The sequence below is a fragment of the Sciurus vulgaris genome, assembly GCF_902686455.1.
Source record: "Sciurus vulgaris genome assembly, chromosome: 1".
Lineage (NCBI taxonomy): Eukaryota > Metazoa > Chordata > Mammalia > Rodentia > Sciuridae > Sciurus > Sciurus vulgaris.
Genome location: NC_136461.1, coordinates 14,020,223 through 14,037,124, shown reverse-complemented (window position 1 = coordinate 14,037,124; position 16,902 = coordinate 14,020,223). Strand labels below are relative to the sequence as shown.

The 16,902-nt window shown below is 54.9% G+C and overlaps 1 long non-coding RNA gene across 2 annotated transcripts; it reads left to right on the top strand.

Moving 5' to 3' along the window:
* The first annotated feature begins 10,749 nt into the window (after positions 1-10,749).
* LOC306648297 lies at positions 10,750-14,321 on the top strand. Of its 2 annotated transcripts, none has more exons than XR_013760350.1 (4): positions 10,750-11,070; positions 12,491-12,564; positions 13,636-13,735; positions 14,106-14,321. It is a non-coding gene; the product is annotated as an uncharacterized lncRNA (long non-coding RNA). The 2 variants fall into 2 exon arrangements; XR_013760351.1 differs by lacking the exon at positions 10,750-11,070 and adding an exon at positions 11,590-11,771.
* The last annotated feature ends 2,581 nt before the right edge of the window (positions 14,322-16,902 follow it).

Here is a 16,902-nt window from a genome sequence, read left to right as displayed (position 1 = left end):
TGTAACAAGGACAATTTAGAGGAGGAAGAGTTTCCTTGGGACTCATGGTGTCAGATGTTTCAGTTCATAGATGACTGATCCATTGCTCTGGGTCCAAGATGAGGCAGCATATCTTGGAGAAGGGGCCTGCTCAGCTCGTGTGGGGTCAGGAAGTAGGGAGTGACATAGACGGGGTGGGGAGGATACCTCAAGGGAGATGTACCCTTCCAGGGCCTGTCCAGTGGTCCCCCTCCTCCAGCCATGCTCCACCTGCCTGTAGTAACCACCCAGTCAGTCCATTCAAAGTGGGCTGGACGGATTAGGTTACAGCTCTCATAATCCAGTCACTTCCTGTCTGAATAATCCTGCATCAACAGGATTTTCTGGGGAATACCTCACCTTAACAACATCCCTCTGAGGAGCTCAGACATATAATTAATACAGAACAGCTTAAAGGTGTGTCTTAAAAGTGACCCAAGCCAACCACCCTGAGGCAATGGGGGAAGGAAGATCATTTGTGATTAAGGTCCATAGTTAGTGGTACCCCTGGAAATACAAACATGTTTATAAAGCCTGTCCCCGGAGTTTAGGTCACTTAAAAAAACTCCTGCCTTTATGACTGCCATAGGGGTATGGCCAACTCCAGGGAAGACTCAGCTGTCTTTCTCATTCCACATGCCTATACCCTGGGTCAGCTGTTTTCACTACTCAGGGTTTCCCTGACCTGCCATCTTGGTTTCCAGCTGGAAAGGAGTTTCGCTGCCCTTTCGTAGATGGAGAAAACCTTGACTCAGAGAAGAGAAGAACTTGTCAAAGGCAGACTCAACTTCCTTTTCTGTTTCCTGACAGCTTACTCATTCTGTGAGGACAGCAGGACTCTGAGTTTATCAAGAATGAAGGGGGAAGCTCCCACGTTAGCGCCCTCCTTCCTCACCTGCTGGTTTATGTAGTAGAAGTGGGAGTGGAGGCTGATGCTCTGGCCCCTACTGTCACTCATTCCTTGGCCCCTTCTAAGGGCAGATAGGTGGGTTTGGAACAGGGGACCAAGAGCTCTTTGTCCACCGGTTCTTCAGGAGTTTACATTCTCCATTTTTGACCAGGGAATGCTTCCCTTAGATGGGGAAGGCCCCAAGCATGAGGCGTGGTCTCCAGATCCCTCATCAGCAAAATGGGCCAGCAACCTTTCAGCTTGGGCGTCCCACCTGGACTGGCAGGCAAGAGGCAGCGCTGAGGGATGCAGGGTTGTTTGGTCTCAGTGACGAATGTAACTCCCACCTTCTGGCATTCTCTCAAGAGACTGCAGTAAGGCTTCCACTGCCTTTTGATGAGTTCTGTCTGAGACTCAGGTTTCTTTGAATGTGACTCATGCTGAGGTTGACTTCAAGGGAGGAGGCAAGACAGCCTGGCTCTCGGAGGCTACACTCGATTCCTTCGCTCGCTCGTTCAACAAATGGTTTTGCCCTCCCATGAAGGGCCAGGCATTGTGCTGGGAACCAGGGCCCAGGGGAGAGGACAACGTAGACATGGATTCTTTCCTCATGGGGAAGAACGCAGACAGACATGACTCCCACAGTTCTGTGAAGGGATGGAATTATAAACACTTTACAGCTCTACTCCGAAGAGACAGGGCTGCCGAGGACTGTGGCGGTGTTTGTGTGACAGAACGGCAGCTCCCTGGGGAGCTGGGCAGGCTGGGCTTCAGCCCAAGCACCTGTGCTACCTTGGCTGGCACCTATGTGTGTCCGTTCCTCTGTCTTATATTCTAGGTGTTTCCCTTGTTCACAGTAGACCTTTTCATCTTTATATCTGTAAGAACAGGATGAGGAAACTGAGGCAAAGAAAGATCAAACAAAGTGTTCAATAATAGATAGCTAGTGAGTGGTGGCGTGAGGACCTGGACCGGGTCCCTCTGGCTTCAGGATCCGGTCTCTTATCACACCCACTAAGTCTCTGGTGGACAACTGGGTTTAACAAGGCCACAGTGTGGTGAGTTCCAGGCAGATGGCATGGAGTTGGCCAGGTGGTGGGAAGAGCAGAGCATCCAGCGAGCTGGATGAGGCCAGAGCGGCTGGCACAGGAGGCAGGGGGAGACAGGCCTAGAAGGCGTGCTAGGGTCACAACAGAGTTTGTTTTGGGTCAGGATCCTGCGAGCTCCACAGAGGTAGGCCTATGTTCTTCCCCCGTGTAAACCTGGCTCTGAGCAGTGTCTGCGCACAGTGGGAGGTGCCCAGCGATGAGGAGGAAGGGAAGTCCAGCCCCCACCCTACTTGGCTACCTCAGCTGCCCTCAGTCCCTGCTGTCCATTGAAATTCTTGGGGACATTGTTAAAAGCCCCAGCCCTAGAAAGTCCAGTTCAGTAATTGTGGTTGGGCCTGGAGTTCACTCTTTCTAATAAAAATCCCAGGCAATTTGGACTTTGCCTGCTGCCCCGGGGCACCCTGGGAAGCCCACAGGTCAGCCTGTCTTAGGCAACAGGGTGTAAGGGGGGCTGCCCTGCAGACACCTGCTAGGGGACATACCTTGAACATGCCTTCTGTACCAGTGTTATCTACAGCTCTGTGGTGAGAAATGCTCGTGGCAGGACAGAGTCCATGGTGGATTACTGGCAGCCCTCTCCTGTCTGGGGATTGTGGACATCACTTCCTGGGCTGAGCATGGCCTCACAAGAACACTGACCGAATTGTGGTTGACCTTGACCTTGAATCTTAAATATTCTGTAAATTACCTAGAAATCTGTTTGGACCTAGAGAAGAGGGGAGAGAGAGAGAGAGAGAGAGAGAGAGAGAGAGAGAGAGAGAGAGATCAATTAGTCAATCATCTATCCAACCGATCAGTCAATCCTGAGGAGAGAGGGAGGAACAGAGACGGGTGGAGACAGGGAAGGAGGACAAGGGAAGAGGTGGAGAGAAAATGAGGATGAGGGGAGAGGCGAGGGGAAAACAGACAGGTCATGATCAGGGAGGAAAAGCCCACAGTGGGGCAGCGGTGGTCCTGGTGGGGGGCGGGGGCTGTCCTGAGCAGCAGCAGTTCTGAGCACCTGACAGAAAGGCGCTAATACTCCCTGCTGTCTTGGAGAGTCAGAGGGTCACCAGGGAAGGTGAACACAGCTGGCAGGTGTCCAGAAGGTGGCAGCAAGCCCCCCCCCCTCCCCAGGGGTCAGGGCTTTGGCTGCCTGGAAGAGCCACCTCCCTGAGATTCCCAGATCCAGTCAGCCCTGGCTCCATTGCTCCCCGGATGGGGCTGGGCTGGCCACTCCCAAAGCCCCTCCTGGGCACAAAGGCCACCGGCCCCTGGAACCCATGATTTTCCAGCTTTGGAGCAGGGGAAGCAGGCGAGGCTGGGGGTATCTGGGAAAGTGGCTAGAAAATGAGGGCAAAGGACCAGAGGTTTACCTGTTGCTACTAATAGGAAAGCCCTGCTCTGTGTCACGCTCGGTTCATGAGCCTTCCAGGACCCCATCCTGAGCGGGCAGCCCAGCCTGCCTTCAGCCCCCTTCCCCACCCCCCCCTTCCTTTCTTTCAACCTCACCAACCTCCTTATTTCTGTGCACTTTCTGTTGCTTTCACAAAATAACTGTGGCCAGGTAATGCATAAAGCAAAGAGGTTTTTTGCTCACAGTTCTGGAGGTTAAAGAGCATGGTGCTGGCCTCTGCTAGGCTCTAGGAAAGGACTTGTGGCATATGGCATCGTGGTGGGAGTGCTCGTGGGAGAGCTAGATGGTGAGAGGGAGTCCTGAGTGAGTCACGGGTCAGGCTCGCTGTGATGACAACCCCCTCATTCCCGAGGTCAGCGCTAATCCCTTCTGATCCTGTCGCCTGGTGCTAGGCCCCACCTCCTAAAGATTCCACCACCTCTTACATCACCACACTGGGGACCAAACTTCCAACACATGAACTTTTTGAGGACGAACCACATCCTTTTTTTTTTTTTTTAAGAGACTAGTAGGTGATGGCGCTGCCTGAAGTCAGAGGCTCCCAGCTGTGGCACTCAGCGCTGCCACCCACAGGTCTTTGATGGTAGTGCACACAGGCATGGCCCTGTCCTCCACCCAGGCCCAGGGCAGGGCTGGGAACCGGTGACTCTGGTTTGGTCTACCTGCCATCTCCAGCAGCTGGGTCCTGGAAGTGCCAGAGCAGGTGCCCAGTCAGAATGAGGCCCTGGGGCATCAGAGAGAGAGAGAGCCCTTCGCCCCTTCAGGCTCATTTTTCCAGCCAGACTGTGCCATGCCTGAGCCGGTAGCCTTCTCTGCAGCCCAGAGCAGTACCAGGACTCCTGCCCATAGGACAGAGGCCCTTTGCCTCTGTGGCCAGCAGAGAAGGACCCTGTGTATCTGGAGGCTGCAGGGGTCTGCTTCCTTGGCTGCCGACTGGCCGTGGGCTGCACCTCTGTGAACTCTCATTTGAGCTTTATCATGGTCAAGATCATGGCCGTTTAAAGTCCCATCTATGTTGATTACCTGCTGGGTGATGTTTGGTGAGTCACAGGACTCCCCAGCCTCAGTACCCTGATTCGTGAACGGGGAAGCGCTTATTAAGGGGCTGGCCCCAAGGACGTCCTATGAGTGGCAGATCATCTCCTCACCATCTGGCCACATTCACTACCGCTGTCCCCTGTCCCCCAGCTCCTGGCCAGTTCTTCCCCTCTGCCTGGATGCCTTTCCCTACCTGTCCACTGAGCCACACGGAACTGGCCGCCAGCTGCCATTGACTGTGCACCTGCCGCGTGCGGGGTTTCACGCTAGGTTCTCCAGGGACCTTGCCACACCAGCCTCTGCCAAAGGCATTACCGTTCCACGCCGAGCCCACAGCTCAGAGAGGCCAAGGAAGCGCTCCCGCCCTCAGCCGGAGAATCTCAGAGGCAAGATTTGAACAAGGACAGTCAAACCCTGTGACCTCCCTGTCGAGACCTATGTGTTAGGAAGAGCTTATTAATTTTTCTAAAATGTGCCAATACCTGCTACCTGTGGAAACGTTGGCAAGCCAAGGAGAGTTCAAGAAAGAACTAGAGCTTACCTTACCCCAGATTCCCTCCCCTCCTTTTTAAAAATAACACCACGCAGGCGTCTTGTTTTTCCTACTTTACATAAAAAAGCCTGAGCATTTCTCCGTGTGGGTAAAAACTCTCGGTAAGTGTAGTTTTAATGGCTGTCATGATACCCTGGCCAGGCAGAATATTAGGTCTGGCCTAATTTCCTTAGCCATTCCTGGGTGGTCTCCAAGGCTTCTCTGTCAGGCGTGGTGTTGGGACACACTTCTTGGCTCTGGAGTCTTCCTATACTCCAGGGGAGGGAATGACTGGGTCAGTGTGGGGCTGCCTCTGGGGGTGGGAGGGCGGGAAGCAGCTGAGGGGTGCCGGCAGTCCACCCTGAGGAGGCCAGTTTCCTTGAGGACATCACCTTCCTGTGAACTGACAGGCATGCTCCTGACTTCCGGCAGTGGGTGTGAGCCAGAGCGGGTGCTCTGGCGACACCCTTGGCCTGCTTCTTCACCCTCTCCCAAGAGTGGGTGGGTGCCCCGGGGGACCCATTCACCTTGCGGCTCTGCTTCTGGAGGCATCTGCTTTAGAGAGCTGGGGGGAGGGGGCTGTGTTAGCTTCCCGTGACTGTGACAATTTAGGGGAGGAAAGATTTACTTTGGCTCCTGGTTTCAGAGGTTGAAGTCCAGGGTTGTCTGGATCCGTTGTGTTGGGCCTGAGGTGAGGCAGAACATGATGGAGGCTTCAAGGACATGCTTCCAGTGACTGACCTCCTCCAGCCAGGTCCCACCTCTCGATAGTGCCACAGGCTGGGGACCAAGCCTTTAGCACATGGCCTTGGGGGATACTTTAGATCCAAAGTGTAACAGGGATCATGTCGTTCATCTTCCCCACGCTCACGCAGGTGCACTGTTTGACAGGTGGGGACACTGAGTCCCAGCCATGGCAGGTAACTTGTTCAGTCATTCTGCTTGCAAGTCACTTTGCTAAGGAGACGCAGGCTCCCTGACTTGCCGCTCCTTCCATAGCTTAGCATCGCTGAATTCCAGGTCATATAATTCCATCCCCTGAACGTAATGAATAGCAATCACTGCTACCTGGTTTCCATGGCAACACAGGCCTCAAATTTCTTCCTTGAGGTGCTGGGAGTGGGACTTGGGGTGGGAGAGGCCTGAGGAAGGGGGTGCTGGCCTGGTTGAGGCCACAGTCTACTGGTTTTGGGTCAGTGGGATGACATCACCCTGGTGCCCTCGAGGAAGCCCCAGGCTGGGCCCTGAGCAGGACTCACATCAGTGACACTCGATAGTGCTGAGGCTCCTGTGCGAAGAGAAGCAGAGGATGAGAAGCACAGCCGAGTCCTGACGCAGACGGCGCCACTTAAGAGGGGAGGAGTTGCTGCCGGAGACCGTCAGGCCCTTTGGAAGTTCCAGGGAGGAAGCTCCTGGAGCTGGGTGACAGGTGCAGTGAGCAGCATGGAAAAGTGCCTGGAGAGGAGGCAGCCCGGGGCTCAGGGGCAGGAGCCGCCCAAGATGGTCCTGGGCTGGCAGGCAGGACCTGTCCCCAAACATGCTGATAGGTGCCTGCAGAGTACTGACAGGAACCAGGCCTCACCTGATCCTGTGGAGGAAGGAGGACTTCCCACAGCTGCTCCTGGGGGAGGTGGGAGCTGGGAGGCAGAGGGTCCAGCGTCCAGAAGCCGAGGGTGAGTCCGCCCTCACTTCCCTCTTTCCTCATGTCCCCGCCTCTCCTGTCCTCTCCTCTCCTCTCCTCTCCTCTCCTCTCCTCTCCTCTCCTCTCCTCTCCTCTCCTCTCCTCTCCTCCCCTCCCCTCCCCTTCCCTCCCCTCCCCTCCCCTCCCCTCTCCTCTCCTCGCCTCCACCCTTCCCCACTCCCAGTCCTCTCCCTTCTCCTTCTCCTGGCCCTCTCTTCTCCTCCTTCATCTGCCTCCTCTCTTCTCCTTCCCTCCCTCCCGCCGTCACCCCCCCTCACTCCTTTCTCAAGTCCCCACCAGCTCACTAAAATAGCTCAGCAGCTCTGTGCTTCATCTACAGCAGAGCCGATCTTAATAAAAAATAGGCAAATAAATAATAATTAAAAAACCCACACTGGGCTCCCCCACCTCCCAGCCATCATCCAGGTCTGCCTGCCTGTTTGCCAAGGGACTCTAGAGATCAGACCAAAAGAAGCTACATTAAAAAGAGAAGAATTGGGGCTGGGGTTGTGGCTCAGTGGCAGAGCACTTGCCTCGCGTGTGTGAGGCACTGGGTTTGATCCTTTGCACCACATAAAAATAAATAAAATAAAGGTATTGTGTCCAACTACAACTAAAAAACAAAAAAGAAAAAAATGTATTGCTCAAAATGTCCAAAGCAGACAATTAGGGCAGAATTCCCCACCCTGTGGCTGATGAACTCCAGACCCTCAAGTTGGGATGTGGTTGGAAACACGGATGCTGGAGACTGTCTGCCTGGCTTCCAGTCCCTGCCCTGCAGTGCCTCAGCCAGGACACTTTAGACAAGTCTTTGATCTCTCTGCCTCGGGTTCTTTCTCTGCAAAATGGGAATCATAATAGTACCTGCTGCATAGGTTGTCATGGAGATTAAATGCCTTCAAATGGAAAGATCTTACAACGGTGCCTGGCATTTAATAAGTGTTACAAGTGTTAGTGGTTCTTATAGGTGTTCCAGGAAGGCAAGTTTCCTGACATCTTGGAAATACTCAACATACCATTAGATGTCTGGGAGCAATAGTGGAAAGACCTGAGTGACTCTGTTTGCCTTAGTTGTCCTCAATCTCGTTTTTACTATGGCATCGCTCCTTCCTTCCTTGTATGCACAAAACACCTGTCTGAGTGTCCTGGGACACTCCCACCTCTGAAGGTCATGATCAAGGAGTGCTGGTTGGGCTGGCTCGCCAGGGCAGAGGGATTGTGCCTACCTGAGTCATCGAACACATCTGGGGTCCAATGCTCCGGATGTCCACTTTGCCCTCGCTGGCCAGAGTCCAGGCAGTGTGGTGCCCAGGCTCAGAGTCTAAGTGGGAAATGGCTTGCCTGAGGTCATGCTGGTACCTAGAGGGAGACTCCAGATTATTCCGTGGGACTATCTGGCCAGGACTCCCACTTTGGTCCTCTTCTTCCCCTCATTATCAAGAAAAGACAGCAGATCTTTTTGTTGGGAAGAGGGAGAGTCTCCTTTATTTTTGAGATTTCTTCCCAATTGGCTTTTATGCCCTGCAAGGCTTGGGCCACAGTGGACACCCAGAGCATATTCCTCCCTCCCAACCAGGGAGAGGAAGACTCCCCACTCCCCAACCACCAAAAAAATAAAATAGCTTAAGTTTTGTTTGTTTGTTTGTTTTTTTCTAAAGCATCCTGCTTTGACCAGGATGTGACTCAGGGGTCTATCATTCGCCTAGCATGCCGAGGGCCCCGAGTTTGATCCCTAGCACCGGGAATTAAAGCTTCCGCTCAGGCAGTGACCAAGTACTTTTGGGAGGTCAAATGTTTGTGCCCCTGTCCCTGGTGCTGAAACATCACTGGTCACCTGAGTCCTCAGCCCCCAGCTGTGGCAGGTGTAGCTGTTGCAGAATCTCCTGGGGGAGGAGGGGCTATACCATACTGTGCATCCTGGGCTGGCACCTCACCTAATGAATCAGAGTCCCAGGGTTTGGCACCTGCCTTATGTATATTTGAAAATCTCTTGGCGGGTGGTTGGGGACCTCATTCTCTTGGGTATTTGTGTATCCCTACTCTAGCCCACCTCTCTCAGGGATCATTGCTTGTCAGTGATGTTATTTTCTGACATTCTGGGGAAAAATGGTAATTTTAACACTCTTGCAGGGAAAATATCACGACATATATTTCATATAAATGGCACAGATTTCACAGGTGGTGACATTCTCTTATTTTGAAGGCAGGAGCACTGTTTCCACTCCTGACTTGGCATCTGTGGTCATCTGAAGTCCTCAGGAGCTAAGCAAGGCCAGTTCCATTATATCCCTCCCCTTGGCCAGCAGGTCTGGGGCTCTGGGTTGCTGGAGTGGTCTTAAGTATGGCATGAGCTGCCGTCCCCACACTGCACAGCTCCAGGATGGGGGAGGGGACTGTGTGGCACTTGCTCTTCCAGCCACTGCTCTTCTCTCTGGGACTCTGGTAGAAGGTGTTGGGCCTTCCGCCACGAAAGATGCCAGCGGGTTGGGAACAGGAGACTTCTACCTCCTGGGTCTCAGCTGTCAACACACAATGCAATATGGACAGCACTAGCCACACCTCCATGGGTAAAGATCAGATAAAAAAAGCAGACATAAATTGTCATCGTAACTCGTTATAATCATACAAATGAAATTTAACATGATTCTCGGAGTCCTGCAAACTTGCGCTGCTCTTCATGAGAGGAACTTGAGTTCTAAGAACGAGGTAGAAGGCAGCTGTTCAGGTTGGGAAGGGCAGGCCTGTGTAACTAGATCAGCGTGTTGGTCACTGTGCTCTGTAAGGCATCTCCCCCGCTACCTCCTAAGGGTGGATGAGTGCAGAAGAAAGGAAACAGGCTCGGGGTTGCAGAAGGTCCCGGAGTCTCTCCTGGCCCTGGCACGGGAGCCCTGGACCAGTCTGGTCCTGGCGCTATTTTAGGCTTGGGTTTGGTCTGAGGGAGCAGAACTGCCTCCTTTGGGCAGGTAGCAAAATAGAGGCCCAAAGAAGCCCAACGACTTTGCTTAAGTCCACAGGGGGCGTCAGCAGCAGCAACAGGGTGTCCTTTTTTCGCACCACAGGGTGTCCTGGGCACCTGCAGTGACTCCAGCCACTGAGTTCTTTGTAAAGAAGGAAAAAACCCAAGGAGATATGGGACTGGAGTGGTCCTGCAGGCCCTGGGGGTTGGGGACACGGACTTCAGCAGCAGGTCGACTGCCATGGAAGTTCAACTCTGCTCCCCAACCTGCTGTGAGCCCGGCCCCAGCGCCTCGGTTTCCCCATCCTGCAGTGGGACTCATGGAAACCCTGACCCAGTGTGTGGGGCGAGCCCATGATGACACATGTCGCTCCTTTTGTGACGATGCCTCAGTTTGTCACGCTAGGACGCTGACTGAGGAAGGGAAGAGGGGGCGGGCGGCCCTGTGCAGAACGGAACATGCCGCCGTCTTCCGGAGTGAGGCGCTGCCTGGGGACAGTGAGCCTTGTCATCGGAGGGGAGCAAGGCCCTGGTGGAGGTGCCGCTGGGACGGTGCGGGTGCCCGTGAGAGAAGCGGGCGAGAACCCCAGTGTCCACAGTGCCCTCTCCCCGCTTCTCCGTTCCCTGGCTCCCGCTCACTGGGGGCCTCTGTTTTCCAAAGCAGCAAGCAGTCTGCGTGGTAATTACTTTTGGACTTATTAAGCGTAATTATCCCCTAATCGCACACAACCAGTAATTACCGTGGCTGTTACCAGGGCCTACCCGCGCTGCCGCCCGCAGCACCGGGGTCCAACTCCCAGCTGGGGCTCCCTGCCCTGGGGCTTGCTGGGGTGGGTCTGCTGATCCCCAGTCTAACTCCCTCCAGCCTGGACACCAGGCTGCAAAGGAGCAGCTCAGATGTGCCAGCCCCAGGGCCACCCTGAGCTCCGACCAGTCCCCATCCTCTCAAGCCCTGCCACCCTGTTTGCCTGCTCATGCCACCCTCCCTTTGCCCCTGCTGTCCCCTCTCTCAGGACTCTCTTCCTCTTCTCCTTTACCCCTTTCCTGCCTTCCAATCCTCTGTCCTCCCTCTCTCCTTCCTTCAAATATTTACTGAGTGTCTTTTATGTTCCTGGCACTGCTCCAGGTACAGGAGATACAACCACAGGGGTGGGGGTGGGGGCAAAGCCAATGCCCTCGGGGAGCTTCCTCTCTGTTGGGAGGAGGGTGAACAAACCCAGCAAGTCAGGTAGTGCTTTAGAAGGGGTCGCGTTCTGTGGAGGAACAGAACCAGCGTGGTGACAGAAAGGTTTTCTTTGGGGGGAGGGAAGAGAAATCAGCAATTTTGACAGGATGGCCGTGGTAAGCCTCTTGCAGAATGGAATGTTTGAATAGAGAATTGAAGGAGGAGGTGATTAGCTACTCTGGGGAATGTTCCAGAAAGAGGGAACATCTGGTGCCAGAGCCCAAAGGTGGGTGCAGGTTTGGCACAGTTTGAGGAAGAGAAAAGAGGCCAGAACAGCCTGAGAAGAAAGAACGAGGCTGGGGCTGTAGGAAAGGTGGAGGGTGGGTTGCCTATGGCTGCCGGGAAGACTTTCCTAAGGTCTGTAGCTTTTCTTCTCTAGGAAGCATCTGGGCAGAGGAGAGGCCTGATCCCACTCTTAGTTCTATAGCTGCACTCGGTGGGCAGAGAGGTCTCAGGGGTCACAGTGGAAGCAGGAAGCCCGAGGAGGAGGAGGTGCGGGGGCTTGTCTGACTTGGTGCGTGAAGCAGGGAGGGCTGCAGGGATTCTGGAAGCACGTTTAAAGTAGAGATGGCGCATTCTCTGCTGGGCTAGACGTGAGGTGTGAGGGAGGCGTCAAGAACGACTTCAGGGTTTAGGCTTCAAGGGCTGGAAGGAGAAAAGCTGCCATTGACTGAGCGGCAGCCTGTGGGCGGGGCAGGTTTCAGTGTGGCTGTAAGGTCTCGCCAACCCCGCGGGCCTGGGTCTGGATGGAAGAGGCATGGGAGCCTCCACAGCCCGAGGCTTTCAAAGCATCCAGACTGGATGTGCTCACCTGGTGAGTGAGGGTAGAAGCCAGGAGGCCCAGGAGTCCTATTCCCGTCCCCCAGCGTGCAGGCTGGGGAGCCAGGAGGAGCCAGCCACGGAGGCTGAGAAAGAGCAGTCAGGGAGGTAGGAGGCGCGCAGAGAGCCAGCCGGGCCAGTCCCCTAGGAGGGTGGGCTCTCCTCCGTATCTCGGCGCTGGGTGGGGGACCCTAGGCCTCTTCCGCAGCCTGTTCTTGAGTCCTCCCTCCCTCGCTCCATCTCTCTCCTTTAATCCCTCTCGGTTTCTCTTTCCCCGACCAGGTGCTGTCTGTCTCTCTTGGGTTCTTCTCGGGGCCTCCCTCTCCACTCCCGCTGGCAGCTCGCAGGCCCCAGGGCAGGGGGATCCCCGGCAGCTGCCTGCGAGTGCCAGTCTCCGGCGGCCGCGCCTGCTGCCCACCTAATGCACTCTAATATTTATTTACACGCCGCTCAGACTCTTATTTATCAAGGTGTCGCTTCCAACGGTGCGTGGGCTAATTGCTCTTAATGTGCCACCTCCCGGTTCCCACGGTGATGCCTTTGTGGTGGCGGAGTCAGAGCTGCTCAGAGCTGGGAAACTGAGGACCAAGCGCCTGGAGTGCGGGACAGCGGGGCGCAGAGGGCAGGGGAGCGTGCGGTCTGGGCGTAGAGGGTGCTGGGAGCGCTCGGGAAGAAGAGTGAGGGGCAGGGTCGCAGAACTAGAGCGAGGTCCGGGCAGCTTGCCAGTCCCCTAGCAAGGGGTTGGACACCTGGGGACCAAGGGGTGGTGCAGGGAGCCTGGGTGTATGTTTGCTATTTTTCTTTCTTTCTTGTCTGTCTCCCTGCAGGGCTGGGAATGGACCCCTTGGCCTCACACATGCTAGGCCAGCTCTCTACCACCGAGCCCAGACCCAGCGTCAGCGTGAGTGGGATCTTGCAGGGGTCGGGGGACCTAAATGAAAGGCAGGGGTAGTGAGGTTTGGACCCACTGCACTTAGGTCTGGCACAGGCTACTGTGGCCATAGGACAACAGACAGAGGCTGCTTGCTCCTAGGAGTGTGTTGTCGCCTCTCCCAGCCCCACCTATCTGCATAGAGGGCAACTTTACCTCATCTGGTTCTCCCAATGTCTGGAGGGAGAGGCTTCATTGGTAGGATTTGGGGTTAAGGACCAATGTGGCTTTGCTAGGTTTGGAGGCAGAGCTGGGCTCTGGGGTGGGGACCCAGTGGATGGAGGAGGAAGGGTATTGGAGAAAGACTGAGAGACCCAGCAAATAGAGCCAGGCCACAATAGGATATGGAGGCTGGAGACCCGGAGAGACCCAGGAGGAAGGGAGAGGGGCCCTGCCAGGCTGGCTTCAGCCAGGCCGAGGCCCTCTTCCCCCTCCATGCTGGGACCACCCAGTCTCTCAGGCAGCAGTCTTGGTTAGGAGAGGGCTAACCTGGGATAGTTATTCATTTAATTTGATTACTGCACTTGGATACCGTCTGCCAACTCTGAGGCCTTGTCAGTGTCACCTTGAAAGTCCCCTCTCTAGGCAGGGAATTGCTGCATAATAAAACCCAGAGAACTGTGTAAAGACTGAGCTGAAGGTTGCTGTGCAGGGGTCTCCTGGGACCGCTTATGCATCAGCTGGGCCAAGCGTGTCTTCATGACAACACTATGAGGAAGGTGTGGTGATTTTCCAGATGGGGAAACCCAGGTACTGAGAGGCGAAGTGACCATGCCCAGCTGTGGGGTGGGTGGGGCCGATAGGGGTCCGCCGCTGGCTGGATGCTGGCCTGGCAGTTCCTGCCTTTTCCACGGTCTGGGGCCTAACATCTGATGGTAATGTAATGTCACTGGATCCCTGCGCCTGGAAGGATATTTTCCTGGTAGCCTCAGAGCTTACTGGAACTGAATCCAGTGAGCCGCCTGGTTGGGGTTGCTGGGCCTGAGCTTGGCTGTCTGCTCTGCATGTTCCTGGATTCCCAAGCTCATTTCTCCTTCCCAGGACTGATAACCCTATGCTTGACTCTGGCTCCTGAAAGCTGGGGCCTGTGGCCCACGGGAAGCCTCCTGACTCTGGGAGAGGTGACACAACCCCAGAGCGGGTGAGGGGAAATCTTTGCCAACCCTTTGTCTTTGACCGTTCTGGGCTCTAGGGCTACAATGCTGAACCCTCAGCCTGAGAATTGGAGGGAACCTTTGGGAGCACCGGGTCCACTTCCCTCTTTTAACAAATGGAGAAACTGAGGTCCCCAGAGGGGAAGAGACTTGCCTATGGGCACACAGTTTGAGCACCTGAAATTATCTGGGCCTTCCCTGAATGACAGTGGGAGGCACCGATGGCTCCTCTTCAACTTATTGTAGCATCCGGGAATCTGGGCTTTACTACAAAAAGGCGTGGTGGGGGTGGTGGCGTGTGTGCCTTTCTCCTGTGTGACAGCCTATCTCCAGCCCTCGCTCCTCTCGCTCCCCCAGCCCAGGCGCCGAGCTTGCGTGATGACCCTTCTGACGTGTCCTGTCTAGCCCTCATCTACACCTGCAAGCGCACACATTTCTGAAGACTCACCTTAAGGTAGCTCCGGTGTGGCATCTTTAGAACCCACGAAGGAAGCGTTGGGGGACCTGAGTGGCCTCGGTCCAGGCCCCATTCCTCCCTGGGCCTCAGTCTCCTGCTGTAAGTGGAGGCGGGGTGGGCATTTGGAGGTTTCTAAGCACACTTTCCAGCTCCCACATCGAGGGACTGCCCACACAGGAGCAGCTGGGTCGTGGGTCCTCCAGGCCCAGGGCCCATCTGCTGCTTCCTCTGCTTGGGGCAGCAGTGGGAGCAGTACTGGGCCCCACTGAGCAGCGGAAAGACAGGAAGATTTGTCACCGATTCTCCTTATGTGTCCTAAGCATCCTAGTCCCCAGCTGCCTTCCTGGGGAGGGGCAGGAAGAGTTGGGCTATATTTGTCTTCTCGGGATGGCGTGGGGAGGGGGGGCTTGGGCAAGGGGAGAGCCAGCCTGCAGTCCCAGCAGCTGAGCAGGGAAGAGAAGTTCTTTCTTTAACTCGGAGAAAATGAAAAGCTCAGTCCTTAAAGCTCCCTTCCCCTTCCCTACTTGACCCCGTTAGCCTAGCCCAGGAGTACCCTGCACACAGTAGTGTGGAGAGTCCCAGGCCGAGTGAATGAATGAAGAATGACTTACCCAGGAGATGGCTAGACCTGGGTTTGAGTCCTCCCCGACCAGTTTCTAACTGGGTGACCTTGGGCAGATTGCTTGATGTCTTTGAACTTCAGTTTCCCCATCTGTATCACCAAAATGATACTTCAAGAGTTGTGAGGAGGAAATGAAATGAATCAATGGCCTTAGCATCAGGGCTGACATTTAGGACTCCTCCGATGATAACTTCTGATTATTTTTACTAAAGATAGAATGGCTGGGTCCGCCTCAGCTGTGCACCTGGGCATGCATTTCCTGAGATGGCCTAGAGATGATGGGGCCCAGGCTCTGCTCGCTGGCTGCTCAAACTCTAAGGGAGGAGACGCATGGCCACAGGGCACTGAAGAGGCACTGAATGTTCTCCCAGTAGCTGTTGTCCAGAGTGCGGGCAAACGGCCACAGGAGCAGAGTCTGGACAGGTCCAGTCTGCTCTGGAGGTGCAGGGAACATGTTCCCCCAAACTAATATGTTGCTATTCTAGCCTCCAGGACCTCTGAATGTGACCTTATTTGGAGATAGGATATTTAAAGAGGTGATGAAGATAACTAAGGCCACCGGGTGACCCTGACTAAATAGAACTAATGTCCTTGTAAAAAGGGGAGGTTTGGAGACGGGCATGCACAGGGCGGGAAGGCCACATGAAGACCAGAGTCATACTGCCACAAGCCAGGGAGCTGCCAGAGGCCAGGACAGAGGCCTGGCACAGATGCTTCCCACAGCTCTCAGACCTTGATCTTGAACTTCTGGCCTCCGGAACTGGGAGACAATAAGTGCCTGCTGTTTAAGCCCAAGGTCTGTGGTCCTTTGTTATGGGAACCCTGGCGGATGAATACAGGCAGAGACTCTGTTTTGTTCTTTGCTGCTTCTCAGAGTCTAGAACAAGGCCTGGGATTTAGAAGTAACTCAGCTCACAGCTCTTGAAGGAATGGATGTCGGTATGACACAGAGGAAGTGACAGAAGGAGACTGAAAATCTAGTTTTGGAAAGAAGGTGAAAGGTCTGTGTGTCAGGCTGAGTTCGGGAAGCAGGCAGGCAGTGGGGAGCCACTGGAGTGGGTTAGAGGGCTCCCCTGGGGTGCAGAGGCCCACTTGGTGGCAGAGAGGACAGGGCAGGGGTTACAGTAGACAGTATAGGTGAGTAGTGACAAGATAGGGTGACGAGGTGACAGTGCAAATGGAGGGAGACCTGCCAAGCAAGGGGTGGTGCAGGGAAGGGAGCTGGGTCTTCATTGCCTTATGAGGCTCTTCTGCATCCTTTCTCTTCTTCTCCAGGCTGGCTGGCCGTCTTTTGCTGGAGCCAATCTCATCTCTCTCTTACCTGGTATGCAAAGCTCATGGCACCTGGGGTCTTCTCAGATACTCCTGCCGAAGGGTGGGAAAAGGACTGTCCCCAGGCTGATCGCTGCAGACAGAAAGGCTACCTCCGAGAGCGCAAACGGAGGAGGCAGAGCCCTATTGGGAAAACCCCTGTCCGATGAAGGAGGTAAGATCTCTGCCCCTGGAGACCCTCCAGTCTGATGGGGGTGCGACCTGCTTTGGAGAAGACCTTCAAGTGCAGTCGGAGGCGCCTGGTGTGACTGGGGCGGCAGACCACACGTGCGTGCATTAGCAAAGTATGCCACAAGACGTTGCTGCGTAGAGGAGGTCTGGAAGCCTTCCTGAAAGAAGGGGGCTTTGCATGAGGTTTGGGGGTGTGTGCACATGTGGTGGAGAGGAGGAGGAGCAGGGATAAGCCAAGCAGGGAAGGACCAAATGGTCACTCTCTTTTTTCTAGACATAGGTGGAGCCAGCCTGATGTCTGGACACAAGCTGAATATGTGACAGCCTTTCAGTGGGCTTCCTGGCCATCATGAAGCACCTGTTTTTAGCAGAGAGACTGTTGGCAGGGGACAGGAATAGCTCCAGAGCTTCCCTTCGTTCTTGTGCTCCTGGTTCTGCTGTGAGCCACGCTGCAGGGGAAGGCAGAGCACACCCACAGCGCCCTCTGCTGGAGAGGCAGAGCCGCACTGTGCTCTTGAATGCCAGTGCTGTCCATGGAAATAGCTCCTGCTTTTCTGTCCTGGAATCTGAAT